Source organism: Castanea sativa, chromosome 9 (assembly GCF_040712315.1).
Source record: "Castanea sativa cultivar Marrone di Chiusa Pesio chromosome 9, ASM4071231v1".
Taxonomy (NCBI): domain Eukaryota; kingdom Viridiplantae; phylum Streptophyta; class Magnoliopsida; order Fagales; family Fagaceae; genus Castanea; species Castanea sativa.
The window spans coordinates 10,813,022-10,828,884 of NC_134021.1; the positions used below are offsets into that span (position 1 = coordinate 10,813,022).

At 30.1% G+C, this 15,863-nt stretch overlaps 1 pseudogene; it reads left to right on the top strand.

The window, feature by feature from the left end:
* Positions 1–6,004: 6,004 nt before the first annotated feature.
* LOC142608736 (beta-fructofuranosidase, insoluble isoenzyme 1-like) lies at positions 6,005–8,527 on the top strand (annotated as a pseudogene).
* Positions 8,528–15,863: the final 7,336 nt, after the last annotated feature.

The window sequence follows — 15,863 nt, forward strand, 5'->3', positions numbered from 1 at the left end:
ATATAGTCCTCTGGTGGACCACGTCACTTTCCACCATTCCACTAAAAGACTTCCACTTGTTTAAAATTGCTGAGTCAGCAATCAGTTTTTGTTTAAAATTTTTTTCTATCTCAGCAATTTTAAACAGGTGGAAGTTTTTTAGTGGAATGGTGGACCATGTCACTTATCCACCATGAGGACCTTATAATTTATCGTGTGTGAGAGAGAGAGAGAGAGAGAGAGAATAATGTTGAGAAAAGAAAAGAGAGAAAGTGGGTTTGACTAGGTTGTTGAAATAATAAAAAAGGAATATAAAATGATTATTTAAAAAAAAGTGTATATAATAGATAAATTGATGTGAGAGTTTTGGATAAGTGACTGTGTAAAATAAAAAAAGTGGGTTCTTATGTTAAAATAGACAACAAATTTTGTACAACTGATGCAATTGCTCTTATCTTTTATAAAACAAAATATGATGTGGCACTATGTAATATGTACCTGGTAGATATAAGTTAAAAAGGTAGCCCCACCTGCTATGATGTGGTACTATCAATGGTGACCCCATAAATTTTTTCCAGAGTGTTCCTTAACAAGCATAAATTACACAATTTAATAAAAAGAAAATTTTATATATTGACAACAACAACAACAACAATAAAAAAACTTGCAAATACATAAAGTTTTACAATAAAGCTTGTGGAGTTCAGTTTTAGTTATTGTTAGTGTTGCTGAATAGGGATGGACGGCGGTAGTTGGGGAGAGTAAGTGAGACCCGACCGATGGTCGAACCGGTGACGTCATAAATAATATAATTAATAAAATTTTAAATTATATAAAAAAAAGTTTATTACTAATAATATGATAGCAAAATGTAAATACATAATATTTAGTGACACTTTTCGTGTAAATTTAATCAAATTTCCTTACAATGGACAATCACATGTTTAATTATAATCAGAATTTTAAAAAGTTTATTATATATATATTGAATTAATTGATGTTATATAAAAATTGAGTAACTTTTTAAGTTTATTCACTTAATTAACTAAAACTACTATTTCTTTTAATCAAAATTATTGGAAAATGAAAAAAGAAAAGTAATTGTACAATAAAAAAAGCTAAATTTACATGATTTTGGCCAATTAGTTGTATAATATATATTATAATGTTTTTAAGAAAAAGTAGTCGTACAATGACAGTGTGTCAAGTAAAACAAAAAATAAAAGTAAAGCCGTAATATAGGCTTAAAAGAATATAAAAGCATGTGGTTCTTTTTGCTTGAAAGACCCTAATATATTATTAAGTTGCTATAATTATGGACCAAAATTTAATTTTATTGGCATATAAAAAATTAAGGGTGTTCCCAATTTTTTTTTAAAGGTAGATAAATATAAAATTTTAAATTATTATGTATATATATATATATATATATATATATATATTTTTTTTTTTAAGGTCAGGGTGGTCCTGAGACCACCTTATGGACCACCCTGGCCATAAGGTGGTGCAGAGATGATGATTATTATTATTATTGTATTGATGTAGCAAAATGCAAGGGGAAATATCCAAATATAGTAATAGTCTAACCAGTTTTTGTTAGAGGCTTCTATAATAGCTACTCGTATCTAATTGGGAATAGTTTTAGGTTTTTTTATTGAAAGTTTGCTAAAATATACTTGTGCTTTAAAAAGTATGAAAAAAAAAAAGAGATTTTAAAAACACTTTTATCGTTCTGCTGTTAGGTTATTTCCTGGAATTAGAGTAAAACATAAGTGTAAGATATGTCTGTGAGAGAGTTTACCACACAACTCCTAATTAAGTCCAAACGAATAACATAAACAAAAATTTTAAGATTGCATAAATGGTGAAATGGTGGCAGACTATATATGTGGTTGACTGTAAATGGTGAAAAAAAATAGTAGATTTATGTAAAAGTGACAAGTAATGGTCACAACCTAATACGTAAAATAGTAATAGCAAAAATTTAGACATTTTATGTGTTACTACAACTAAATTCTAATTCTATAGGCGTCCACAAATGTCACTTTTGTTTTTTGTTTTATTTTATCTTTTGTATTGATGGGTCACCACCATTTTAGCTTTTTCATTGTTTAAATGCGCAGCATATTACATTCTCTTTCAAAACAATATGACCCAATTCTTTTTCATCTCCCATGTTTTTAATGCCTGCTCTGTTCCACATCGAAATTTAGTAGTTCTACTGACACTGTCCTGCAGGTCTTTTTATGGGTGGTAGGGTAGGGCACTTAGGTTTTCTTCAGCTCCTTCTGAGTCTTTCATCACATGTTGATGTTGATCATCGAGGAGCACCACTGGAGATCCTCGAGCATGATTCCATACCTGATCAGCTAGCATGTAAACAAGTGCTGGGTTCATTTGGATGGACCAGTACCCATCTTGGATGCATGTGTACACTGGTCCCTAATTTTCCAATGGTATATGTAATGAACATCTTTTGGATTCGTGGACCGCCATGCAGGCTCTTTTGAGTGGTTATTGATGATCGAAATGAGAACCCTATTAAAATTTTAGGTGTGCCCTGTCCTTTTCAAAATAACATGTACACAAGAAGAAATTGAGGTTTTTGTCTCTAGTTATTTTTCTTTCTAAGAAAAAAATATTTGATAGTGAACAAAAAACTAGCCTATCTCCAATTCATTGTTGGAAAATATGGCTAAATAAACAAGTTTTGATTCAACAAAACAAACCCTAAAAATTTAGCATTGACAAAAATAAATAGATAGAGTTAGAAAGATCTCACAAACTATAGAATCACACAAAATGCGTTGTCTTTAAAGGTTGATTCGTGCCACCCGGAGTAGAACTCGGTGTGAATGACTCTCTTGGCCGAACAACTCTCCAAGATTAAACTATAGTAATTTCTTCAAGTTGATCACACACTCAAGTAAGAAGAACTAGGAACAACCTTACTTGCCTTTCCTTTCTTTAAAAAAAATAAAGCTGAAATTTCTGTGTAGCAAAAAAAAAAAAAAAAAACAGAGCTAGACAGAGAGATACGGCTGGAGAAGAAGAGAGAAAGTATGAGTATTGAATAGTGTGATTTGTAGGGTTTATAAGCTAATTGATGTGAAGGCTGATGGGCTGCACCAATGGTTACTGTGCATGCCAACGGGCAGCACATTAAATGCCCCAACGGGCTGCAAGTTTAATGCCCAACAGGCATAACCAAATTGGGCTAAGGCAAAAGGAAGGAAAAAGAATGAGGCCCAAGAGAGATAGAGACAAGTTTAAGTCCAACCCAAGCCCTTAGCCCATTATCTTTCAATCTACCACTTAAGTGGTGCAATGGTTTATAAACCTATATAAGAACTCATCTCTAACCAATGTGGAACACAAGCATAGTTTAAGAATTTGAAACACACTTACTCCAACATACATCAGTCAAGTCGTCTAAAGAAGGATCATCCACCCATAATATTGTACATCCAGGGTCATAATGAAGGTTTCGTTTATAAGTGCCTTTGAAGAGGTCGTCCAAGACTAGAAGGGTTGTCCAGCTCACAACGTGACTTGGACGACCACCCAACACTTATAGATTTTCAAAGTGAATTTCTACCCAAAACTTATAATTCAGACCACATTCTACTATTCTGAAGTGGGGGTGAATTCCTTATTCCTTACTAAGTTCTTCATTTCTTAGAGCAGTTATAGAAGTTAAGTCTGAATCTTCTAGCTTCCACCCACGTTGGGGAAGTTACCAAACAAGTAATTACTCCAAAACTTACTATAAAAGGACTCAACCATATCAATTCAAGGCAAGTTTTCCACACTCCTAAAGTTGGAATTCTTGAGTTCTAGAAAGAAAACTAACTTAGCACTGAAGGGTTCTTGGCCGATTCACCCTGGTCACCTTTGATATTGTCTTTCTTTCTTTTCAGGCCTTCTAGACAACCTCAAGCCCATTGAAACTCTAACTATTCAATCTACTAATTTTCTGTGCATCATCAATATTTATTTTACATTCTAAAAAGCTACTTTATCTATTTTATTATCAACTCAATTTATAATACATCCATGACCCAGCATCTCATTTCTTACTTTTACATACAATCCAATAAAATAATATAAACTACACAATCAAATAGTATAAAAAATCTATTTCTCTCTCTTCTAGCCAACAATAAAATATGATATTTTAGTTTTACTATCAAGTTACATACAATAATTCCTGCATTTTTACGAACTTATGGTTCATAGTTGCTAAATTTTATTAGCAAAGGTAATTGTGGTTTTACGGGGGGTGAGGATCTAAAATAGCAATTTGGGTGGTTTTACACCCTAATGCTTATGATAAGAAATTTAGAGCTTTTAGACAGTACAACTTGTGATTATTGTGTAATTTTAATTACTACTATTGACACCATTGTTATTGGACATCAATCACATTTTGCCACCCCTAGCACATACAAAAAAAGGTTATGAAGTTTTTTGTGTTACTAGATTATTATTTTCTTTTTTATTGTTTTCTTGTATGTTTCCTGTGTAGGTAGGTGAAAAAAAAATTATCTTATAAGATTGTCTCATGACATATCACTTTAAAATCATGTGTAAACCTATATGTATGTGGTTCTACTTGTTGAATGTAAGAGGTCTCAACCTCTCAAGACAATACACACCTTTATCCTGCCTATAGAAAATTATTATGTACTTCTATATCACTAATCACCATTATCATTCACTAACTAACAAAAGAAAAATCATCGGTAGCTGGTTCTTTGGTCTGAGCACAAGATTTGAACCTAACCATGCTACCAATGATCAAAAAAATAAATATCAGGAACTTTTTGGTAAAAACTTTAAAAAAATGTTCAAAAAATGCTAAAAATTATTTTCAAGATTGTTAATAAAAAATTGTTCACAATAAAAGCTGAAATATCATATTGATTTATACATTTTCGGCTTATTTTCATTTTGGTCTGTACTTTTCTCTTCCTATTTTGGTTCACAAAACTAAAAAATTGTTTTATTTTAGTCCCTACCTCACTAATGGAAATAACCAACGTGACAGACAAATTGCACCATTACTAGACATGAAGCAGCTGTGGCCATTATAATAATATTAAAAAATTTACTTGACATTAAAAAATGACTTGTCAGTATTTTAAAAATGTTAAAAATTATTTTCAAAATTATTTATAATTTTTGTTGTTGTTATAAATGGTTTCAAATCATGATTAAACAAAGCTTTCAAATTTTGCCTTTTCGTATCTTATAAAGTAGTGTCATTAATTGTTTGTATAAATGTTTATGATACGATAAAATCTGAACCATTTATTTCGTTACGAAAAGACTTAAAATTTTTGTTTGTCCTACATTATATTTTGATATATATTCCAAAATATATTTTACTTACAAAATTCAATAACATAGAAATTTTAACTTCATACCTTACTATTTATTTTATTTGAGATGTTAATACTCACTTTATATTTGTTTTATTTGAGTTTATACTAAGAGGATAGTTTTGGAATCCGATAATTTTTTGATTTAAAATATAGTGCATCAAATGAAATATATATATATATATATTTTCAGTTTTTAAAGGTTGGATTGAGTATTACATAGCATATGCTTTTCTCTTAAATGGATACTTATTTATTATATATTTTGTGCATAGATTGCAAGGACACGACTTGTTTCTAGTGCATTGGGGCACTAAACACAATCCCAACTCAGATTACAATACATACTCTACACATGACATTGATGTTTTGTTAATCAGCTAGTTAACAACAATTTTCCTGGTTATTAACACAAGTGTTTTATCCTTAAGTCTGTTGTTAATTATTTTTTAAGTACTATAATTAATCACACTCACTGACTTCCTATCTTTTCTCTTTCTTGGGTGTTCAAATTCGCATAACAATGAACCAACAACAGATCCAAATGGTGAATTTTTGCAAATGAACTTTCTTTTCTCACATTTTAAATAATTTGTATTCTCCTTAACTTTTTTATAGCTTCGTGTGTTGTTCTCGTATAAATGCAAACAGGACCTATATATTTCAATGGACTCTTACTATTTCTTCTACCAATACAACCCAAAAGGAGCAGTGTGGGGCAATATTGTTTGGGCCCATTCATTATCAAAGGAATTGATCAACTGGGAAGCACTTGAACCTATCATTTATCCCACTAAGCCCTTTGATATCAATGGCTGTTGGTCTGGTTCAGCCACTATTCTCCCAGGCAACAAGCCCATTATATTTTACACTGGCGTTGACACCCAAAATCAACAAGTCCAAAACTATGCCATCCCTAAAAACTACTCTGATACGTATCTCCGTGAATGGGTTAAGCCCAACAAGAACAACCCAATAGTGGTGGCTGATGAGAGTGTCAATGGAAGTGCTTTCCGTGACCCAACAACAGCTTGATTTGGAAAAGATGGGCATTGGAGGATTTTAGTGGGTAGCAGAAGGAGAAATAGAGGCATAGCCCATTTGTATAGGAGTAAGGGTTTTGTGAATTGGGTCAAGGCCGAGCATACTCTGCATTCAAAAGCTAAGACTGGTATGTAGGAATGCTTAGGGCTTGTTTGACAGCATAGTTTTAACATATTTTAAACAATATTATATATATTTTCACACTTTTTCACCTACATGTATATCAAAAACACTCAAACAATATATCTCAAGCTACTCTCCCAAACACCCCACAAAATTTTACCATGTGTCAATGTTTGGTAAAAATGGGTTGGACACTTCTTTGGTTGGGCCAAATTTAAAGCATATTTTCAAGGTGAGCCTTGATGTTACTAGGTATGATTACTACACCGATGGAAAATACCACACTCAAATAGATAGGTATGTACCAGATAATACTTCGGTTGATGGTTGGGATGGGCTGCGATATGACTATGGAAATTTTTATGCCTCAAAGTCATTCTTTGATGCTGGGAAGAAGCGAAGGATTTTGTGGGGTTGGGCTAATGGGTCCGACTCAACTAAAAAAAAGGATGGGCCGGAATTCAGGTAATAATAATGTTGAATTTTAGTAACTTCATTATATATTTTGGGATTATGGTTTTGTCGTTTTTTAGTAATCATCATTTATATAGGTCCAATTGCGGGCAAGTTACTTACAAAAATGATGTTTTGTAGGCTATTCCAAGAATGGTGTGGCTTGACAATAGTGGGAAACAAGTGTTACAATGGCCTGTCGAAGAACTAGAAACTCTTAGAGGGAATAAAGTTCAGATAAGCAATCAACAGGTCAAAAAGTGAGAGCATGTTGAAATTAAAGGAATAACTGCTGCCCAAGTTTGCTACTTATAGTGTATTTTTATTCAATAACTTGATCCTTTCTATAGACTCCATATGCTTCGTATATGAAAAGGTGTCAATTTATTTTGACAATTTTTTTTTTTTATAACTGTTGATTTAACTTGGTTTTTGTTATTTTTTTTTGAGTCATAAAAATGATGAAATTATATAAAAGTGATATTATTTCATAATTTATTACCTCAACAAGTTGTTTAACTAGTTGTGGAGAAGATTTTGAAAAAAATTGTCACTTTGGCATTCTTGATTATATGATGACAAATTTTTTTTTTTTTTTGATGAACTATGATGACAAAATCATTACATTATTACGGTACAAATTAATTACTTTATTTAGCATCAAACACAGTTCATTTATAGTGATTATTGTTATTGATTTTTCCACAGGCCGATGTTGAGGTTACCTTCTTGTTGCCGAAGAGTTTGGACAACGCCGAGGACTTTGATGCTAGTTGGGTAAACGCACAAGATCTCTTTGGTCTAAAGGGTTCAAAAGTTCAAGGTGGGGTTGGGCCATTTGGGTTGTTGACACTAGCTTCAAGTCATCTAGAGGAATACACTCCTGTCTTCTTTAGAGTTTTCAAAGCTCCAAAGAAGCTTGTAGTTCTCATGTGCTCTGATGCTAGAAGGTTTGTGTGATTAATTGTTTAGCTGCATTTTAGATTACTATAAGATTTTCTGTTTTCCTCTAAGACAAAAAAGTATGTTATGTATCAGATATATATATTATTTCCTCGTAGGATACAAGCTCAAGATAATTGTGAGATTCATATACTACGTGAGAGATTATACATATCTGACGCATAAAATAATTATTACATCTTTTGACTTGGTTTCTATTTGTTTTTCATGTATAGTTCCTCTTTGAAGGATGGACTATATAAACCATCATTTGCAGGCTTTGTGGAAGTGGATTTAATAGACAGGAAGCTCTCTTAGGAGTTTGGTATGCCCTCTCTTAAACATGATAAGGGTTAAGTAAAATCTTTGTTTCTCTCTCTTTCTCTATGACTGTTTGAGTAGTTGTAAATGTTTTGTTGCAGATTGATCATTCCGTTGTGGAAAGTTTCGGAGCTGGAGGAAAAACATGCATCTTATTAAGGGTTTATCCTACACTCGCAGTGTTCAATGATGCTCACTTGTATGCATTTAACAATGGGACAGAGAGTATTACCATAGAGAATGTCAATGCATGGAGCATGAATAGTCCTCGAATGAACTGAAGGAGAGATGAACTAGTAGTTTAGTTTCTTATTTCAGTCTAATTTGCTGAAAATCTAATCAACCAGTAGTATTTCAATTATCGTGGTAGAAACCATTGAAATAAGCACTATCACGTTGTTGATGGTTGGGCATTCCAATTAATGTTGTAATATGAAAGATGTTTATGTGTGTAATATGCCAAAATCTTTGGCGTGTAAATTGCAGCGAAATTATTATAATATTGTGTATAAATTTAGTAATTAACATACTTTTTCATAATTTATTATGATTTTAGTGTGACACTAATACAATCAATGTTTATAAACACTTTATAATAAAAAATCGAATAATATCTTTTGCATTAATATGGATTGAATATAAATAGTTTGATAGACTGATAGTGTAGCTTGTGTTATGTTTGTGAGATTTAGAAGACAAGTTTTGCTTAGTGACAATTAAGAGATCAGGTTTGAGTATGCTTGTAAGTCATATTATGGATTTTAGTTAGCTTTGCCATATTGGATGTAAACATAGAATTCACAAACCACATTTAATTTTTTTTTTCTTGTACATGCTTTTTATTTATTTATTATTATTTTGTATGTTTTTCACAAAAAATTAGTATCAAACCTATTGGTTAGGGACTGTGGCTTCTTGAGATTGATTTTGAGCACAATGTCAAAGGTTGAACCATTTGAGGGGAAAAAAATAAGTTAAGTCTTTGTTACAGCATTGTCAAAGTTAAAAAGATTTGATTTAGATGTTGTATGGGAAGTCGAAGAAATCGGCCACTATGTTTGATGATGAATGGGAATAGCTTGATATGAAGGTTGTTAGAATTTAGAAGTATTTGTTTGACTCTCGTCCAATATGTAAATTATAGTGTGTTAAATGAGATTTCTTTCCAAAAATTATGGAGATAGTTAGGAAAGAGATATATGTTGAAGTTGCTTACATTGTTTGTACTAGAAAAAAGTCGTATCAGTTGACTGTACATGGAGGAAAGAACTGATATTATTGATCATTTAAAAGATTTTAATATTTTGACTACTCAATTGTTAAGTGTAGAGGCCAAAATCGAGGATGGTCAAGCTTTATTGATTTTAACTTCATCCCAACTCTCATATGATTCTTATCAAAAAAAAAAAAACTCTCATATGATGTATTATATGATAACAAATTAGAACAGGTGGTAACAAATCTCTTGGAGACAAAAATGTCAAAGGAGCTAATTAGTTATTTTGAAGATAGGTCATTTGTAGTGAAATCCAAATCAATTTCTGTTAGTGTGTGCTGTGTGAGAAAAATTTTGATAGGAAGAAGTCATGATCGAATTCTCGATCAAGGAAAAATATTAATAACATTTAGCTTAGGAGTTTGTTTAGAGATTGTCTAGTTGCTTTTGGAACAATATATTGATTACAATAATATAATTCTAATTAGTAGTATTAGATCCACATTGATTTAAAATAATAATAATAAGGGGGGGTGTAATAATCATTATAAGAAGAGTGTTAGAGTAGCTTTTATTATATGCTAGTAAGTTGTCCGTACAATGCACGAATAATTTTTTAATATTTTATGTAAGACGATTTTGGATAATGTTGTACATATATTATAAAAAAAAAAAGTAAACTAAAATAGAGTAAAGAAACACATACATTTTAAGATATTAAAAATTAGTTTAGTAGTTTCACTACATATTTGTAGCATTCTCAAGGTAAGATTTTTTTTTTTTTTAAATCATGAAACCAAAGATAAATGCGAAAGAGTAACAGGACCATGAAAATTAGCTAATTTGTATTGTGTTCACATATTTCATACAATGAAATGAAAGTATGTCCAACTCTCTTATTGTCTTCTACTCATCGATAGTGTGACATTAAAATATAATGTGGGCAAGTGTGTATGCATGTATCTTATAGATGATTTAAAATAAAACCATTGTAGAATATGGTTTTACATTGCGCACCAAATATTTTCTCTACTTTTATACTCAAAACAAACACTATCCAACCAAATTACCTAAACCTAAATCATATTTAAGCCCTTAATTTAAAAAAAAATACTCGTAAGGGTTTCAGTATCCTGATGATAGTGGGAGACTTGTATAACTGAGGTGGTGACCCCTTAGATTCTTTTTTCTCTCTCTTATAAATGTTTTGTTGGTCTCAGTCTTTTAATTATTATTATTATTTGCTTTTTTTCTTTTTAAATACTAAAACGGTGGGTATGCTAAAAGACATGAAGAATAGAGAGAGATGTGTTGTAAGCATAGTCAATTAATGAGATATTAATGAGATAACCATAAAATAAGTTAATGTGAAATTTTGGATAACAATTAAAAAAAAAACATAATGAAAAAGGTTAAAAAATGTTAAATGCAAAATTATAGCATCATTTGACAGGATCTCATATATTCTCGTATGAGATTTTTGCTTGTATATATATATATTGATGTGAAGTTTAGAAGAAAAAATTTTGTGTAGCATTAGAGTTAAAAGACAAGGTTTTGTTTTAGCTTTGTTAATTTGAAGCTCATGAGATTTTGAGTGTAGGTGTATGAATTTTGATTGGGAGTAAGTTTACTGTCATAAACTTTTCTATAACTTTATCACAATTTTGCTACGTGGTAACTCGTGGATGGTAAAATCATAAACCCATTATTTTATTTTCACCACTCATGAGTTGTTAGTTATGACAAAGTTGTGAAAAAATTAATGGCACTAAACTTAATCTTTGATTGATGTTATCCTGATTCATGTATGCAAAGTTTTTATTTTTATTTATTTATTCCTTCCTGGGAACGTAAGGTGTCGAATTGTTTTATGTCATTTTTTTTAGGCTAAAATGTAAAATTGACGTTTTAACTTTCTTTAGATTTCATTTTAATTTTTGAACTTTGCTTTTCTTCATTTCAGTTCTCTAAGTTTCAGATTTATTCAATTAAGGCATTTCTGTTAACTTTTGTTAAAACTTTTTGAAAATAAAAATCTGGAAAATATTTTTTGATCATTAATTAAAATTTTTTTTTAATTTAAAACTTTTGAAGAAAATTTTATAAAATTGAAAAATTAACTACAACATATAACAAAAATAAAAAATAAAACTTTAATTAAAAAAACTTGAAAGTTAAAAAATTAAAATAAATAAAAATAAAATTAAAGAATTAAAATGACATTTTAAAAAATTTAAATCGTCAATTTTACATTGTGCCTCTTAAATTTTGATTGGGTAAAGCTAACTTTTTATGTTTAGTTTATCACGTACTGTCAAACTACAGTAGTTTTAAGTTTTAACCAGCTAATCAGTGGTCTTGTCAAACTAGGCCATGGCAGTGATTGTCTGATTGATGCTTTTATGTTGGAAATTAGTGGTCTTGTCAAATTAACCAACTGTACGTTTTGGACATCAAATTAAATAGGCTTATATATTAACAAAATTTCTATACTTGATTGATGTATCATTGATATTTTAAAATCGACATTATTTTAGAGATTTTTAAATACGCTAAAGAATCAACAACATCATTATACAAAAATTCAAATATATATATATATATACTTTCAAAGTAGTAATTTAGAGAAATAATTTAACTCATCCAAAACAACGTCAAAGCCGTACATGAGGACCTCCAGCTGCCGCGAAGTAACAAAATAGGTAGACAAATCCTTCATATTTTCCTTGTGGACTAACTGCACTCCTAGTTTGCTACTAATCTTTGGCTTAGTAACAAAGGAAATTGATTTTTTTTTTTTTAACAGAAGATGCATGTAATGATTTCCAATCGAAGAATTAAATTTTCTAAGTTGGACAAATAATATGAGACGAAAAGAGTGACATTAATTAATGTATTCACTTTCCATAGTTTTTAAGCATTATTTTACCTTAATCTAAAGACATTACATTAGGTCAAGCACACTTGTTTGGTCTGGAGTCTAAGAGGCCACGCTGCCACTCTCGATTGTCGAGTCGGCACCTATGTCCCTGCATTGGTGTTAAATTCGCTCTCCTTGCTGCCCCATTTTTTTGGGTATCATCTCTTTTCCCACATTTTTTTTTATCTCTATGTTCTCTCTTTCTTACTTTTTTGTGTGGATAACTTTGTTGTTTTCTTTTTAGTTGTTACAAATCAACAATAGTAATTTTAGTGAGTTGAATTCATTTTAATTTAAAGAAAATGTTAACGAATGTCTTAAAGTTATTGGTTTAATAATTATTTGGACACATTTTTATATTTTTCATGAAAATTTTGTCAAAACTTTTCTAAATAATTTATTAATAATTACTCTAAAAACATCCATTAACAATACTTTTATTTTCATATTTCCAAGCTTGCCAGTTGTGGATGTGTGAGTGAGTGCATTTGTGTGGGCAATGGGTTTGGTCATTGGTGTACTTGCAAATAATTAATAATATTGGGGCCATAGATGAGTTTTATCTTATAGTTTAAGGGAAAATCTTTAAATAGAAATTATCTAAGAATTTCCTCTAGTTTAGTTGAATGATTAATTGTTTATTAAAGATAATTTTAGATAGTCTTGAAGCATCGAGACTATTTAAAGCATTTTTCTTTTTTTAGATACAATTCAACTATCAGTATTTGAAGAAGGAAAACTATACAAGAAAAATTAAATAAAAACTAAATCTAACCCTCTCTATCTATTTTTTTTTCTTCTTTTTTATATTTGTTACACCAAATTATGTTGTCACTTTTACTATTAAAAAAAAAAAAAACCCTAGTCAAAACTCAGGCGCCGACGCCGTACAAGTCCAACCGACTTGATCTCACCCACCACAATATCTACTTTTTTTTTTTTTTTTAGTCATGATAAACGGAGGTTTAAAGCTAAACCCAAGATGGCAAGATTCTCAATCTTCACATTTCCTTAGTGCCCGTTTGTTTCAGCTTTTAGGGGCTGAAACGCAGCTTTGTTTAAAAACTGGACAAAAATGAGCGTTTGGTTCAGCAAAAATGCAACTTTTGGGTAAAAGTTGCGTTTTGGATCAAGGCATAAAACGCCCAATCCAATTATGGAGCTTCGGAGGTCCATAAACAAAAAGTTCATGGGCGTTTTGAAGTTATCCGTTGGGCAATCTTGGGCAATTACCAAATTACCCTTCAAAAATCTGTCCATTCTTCTTTCTTCGTCTTCTTCAACGCCTCTCAGCTCACTCACGCCTCTCATCTCTTCCTCTGTATTTTTTTAAAAAAAATTTTTTGTCTAATCTGATCAACACAAAACAACTTAAAATCAACTCAAACCCCATTGAAAAACCCATCCCAAATCCAACTCAAAATCAACCAAAAACAAAATCAACTTAAAATCAAACCCAAAATCCACAGGAAAAAAAAAAAAAAAAACCCAAAATCCCAAAATCCACCCAAAATCCTTATGTTTCAATCATTTTCATCTTCTTCATCATCATCTTCTCTGGAGTGTGAAAAAAAAAAAGAATAAAGAAGGAAAGATGAAATATGGAAATAAAGAAAAAAGACTAAAAAAGAGATGCAATAGCTCTATGGACGGATGAGTTCTTGAGAACGGATGAGTTCTTGCGGTACCTCTGTGGACGAATGAGTTCTTGCAGAGAGGAAAAAAAAAAGAAAAGAAAGAGGAAGAAGTAGAGCTCTGTTTTGTAGGATATGGACGAAGTGAAGTGTCTGGAGGATATGGCTGGGAAAAAGAGAGGAAAGAAGTAAAAAAGGAGAAGTGTAATACGTGGGTGGAGGAGAAAAAAAGAGTGGAAAAAAAAAAGGAAAAAAGAAGGAATGCAGTACATGTGTGGAGGAGAAAAAAAGAGGAAAAAAAAGGGAAAAATGAAGAAGAAGGAAATGCTATCGCAATATTTTCACAATAAATTTTAAGTGTTAAGTTATTATTGGCTAATATTTTTGAGAAAAAAAATAATTTTTATAGAAAGAGAAAAAATAATTTTAATAGTACGTTCAAATTAAAATTAGTATCAATTTTTATTGCAATATTTTCACAATAAACTTTAAGTGGTAAGTTATTATTAGCTAATATTGGTGAGAAAACAATAATTTTTATAGAAAGAGAAAAAAATAATTTTAATCGTACATTCAAATTAAAATCAGTATAAATTTTTATTACAATATTTTCACAATAAATCTTAAGTGATAAGTTATTATTAGCTAATATTGATGAGAAAAAAATAATTTTTATAAAAAGAGAAAAAATTAATTTTAATAGTACGTTCAAATTAAAATTAGTATCAATTTTTATCACAATAAACCTTAAGTGGTAAGTTATTATTAGCTAATATTGGTGAGAAAACAATAATTTTTATAGAAAGAGAAAATAATAATTTTAATAGTACGTTCAAATTAAAATCAATATAAATTTTTTTCACAATATTTTCACAATAAATCTTAAGTGGTAAGGTATTATTAGATAATATTGATGAGAAAAAAATAATTTTTATAAAAAGAGAAAAAATAATTTAATAGTACGTTCAAATTAAAATCAGTATCAATTTTTATCACAATATTTTCACAATAAACCTTACGTGGTAAGTTATTATTAGCTAATATTGGTGAGAAAACAATAATTTTTATAGAAAGAGAAAAAAATAATTTTAATAGTATGTTCAAATTAAAATCAGTATTAATTTTTATCACAATATTTTCACAATAAATCTTAAGTGGTAGGTTATTATTAGCTAATATTGATGAAAGAAAAAATTTTAGAAAGAGAAAATTTGATTTAAGTATATGAAATAGTTGATTTAAGTATGAAATAAACTCCCTTATATCTACATTGTCATTTTTGGTAATTTACCCTTTAAACGGCAACTTATATAAGTCGCTAGCCAAACACTCAGCTTTTTAAAAAAGCACTTTTTAATAGTTTTTACAAACCACTCAGCTTTTTAAAAAACACTTTTTCATTATGCACTTTTTGAAAACTCAACTTTTTCATTATACACTTTTTCAAAAAGCCCAACCAAACTCTTTTTCATTATGCACTTTTTGAATGATTAATTGTTTATTAAAGATAATTTTAGATAGTCTTGAAGCATCGAGACTATTTAAAGCATTTTTCTTTTTTTAGATACAATTCAACTATCAGTATTTAAAGAAGGAAAACTATACAAGAAAAATTAAATAAAAACTAAATCTAACACTCTCTATCTATTTTTTTTTTCTTCTTTTTTATATTTGTTACACCAAATTATGTTGTCACTTTTACTATTAAAAAAAAAAAAACCCTAGTCAAAACTGAGGCGCCGACGCCGTACAAGTCCAACCGACTTGATCTCACCCACCACAATATCTACTTTTTTTTTTTTTTTAGTCATGATAAACGGAGGTTTAAAGCTAAACCCAAGATG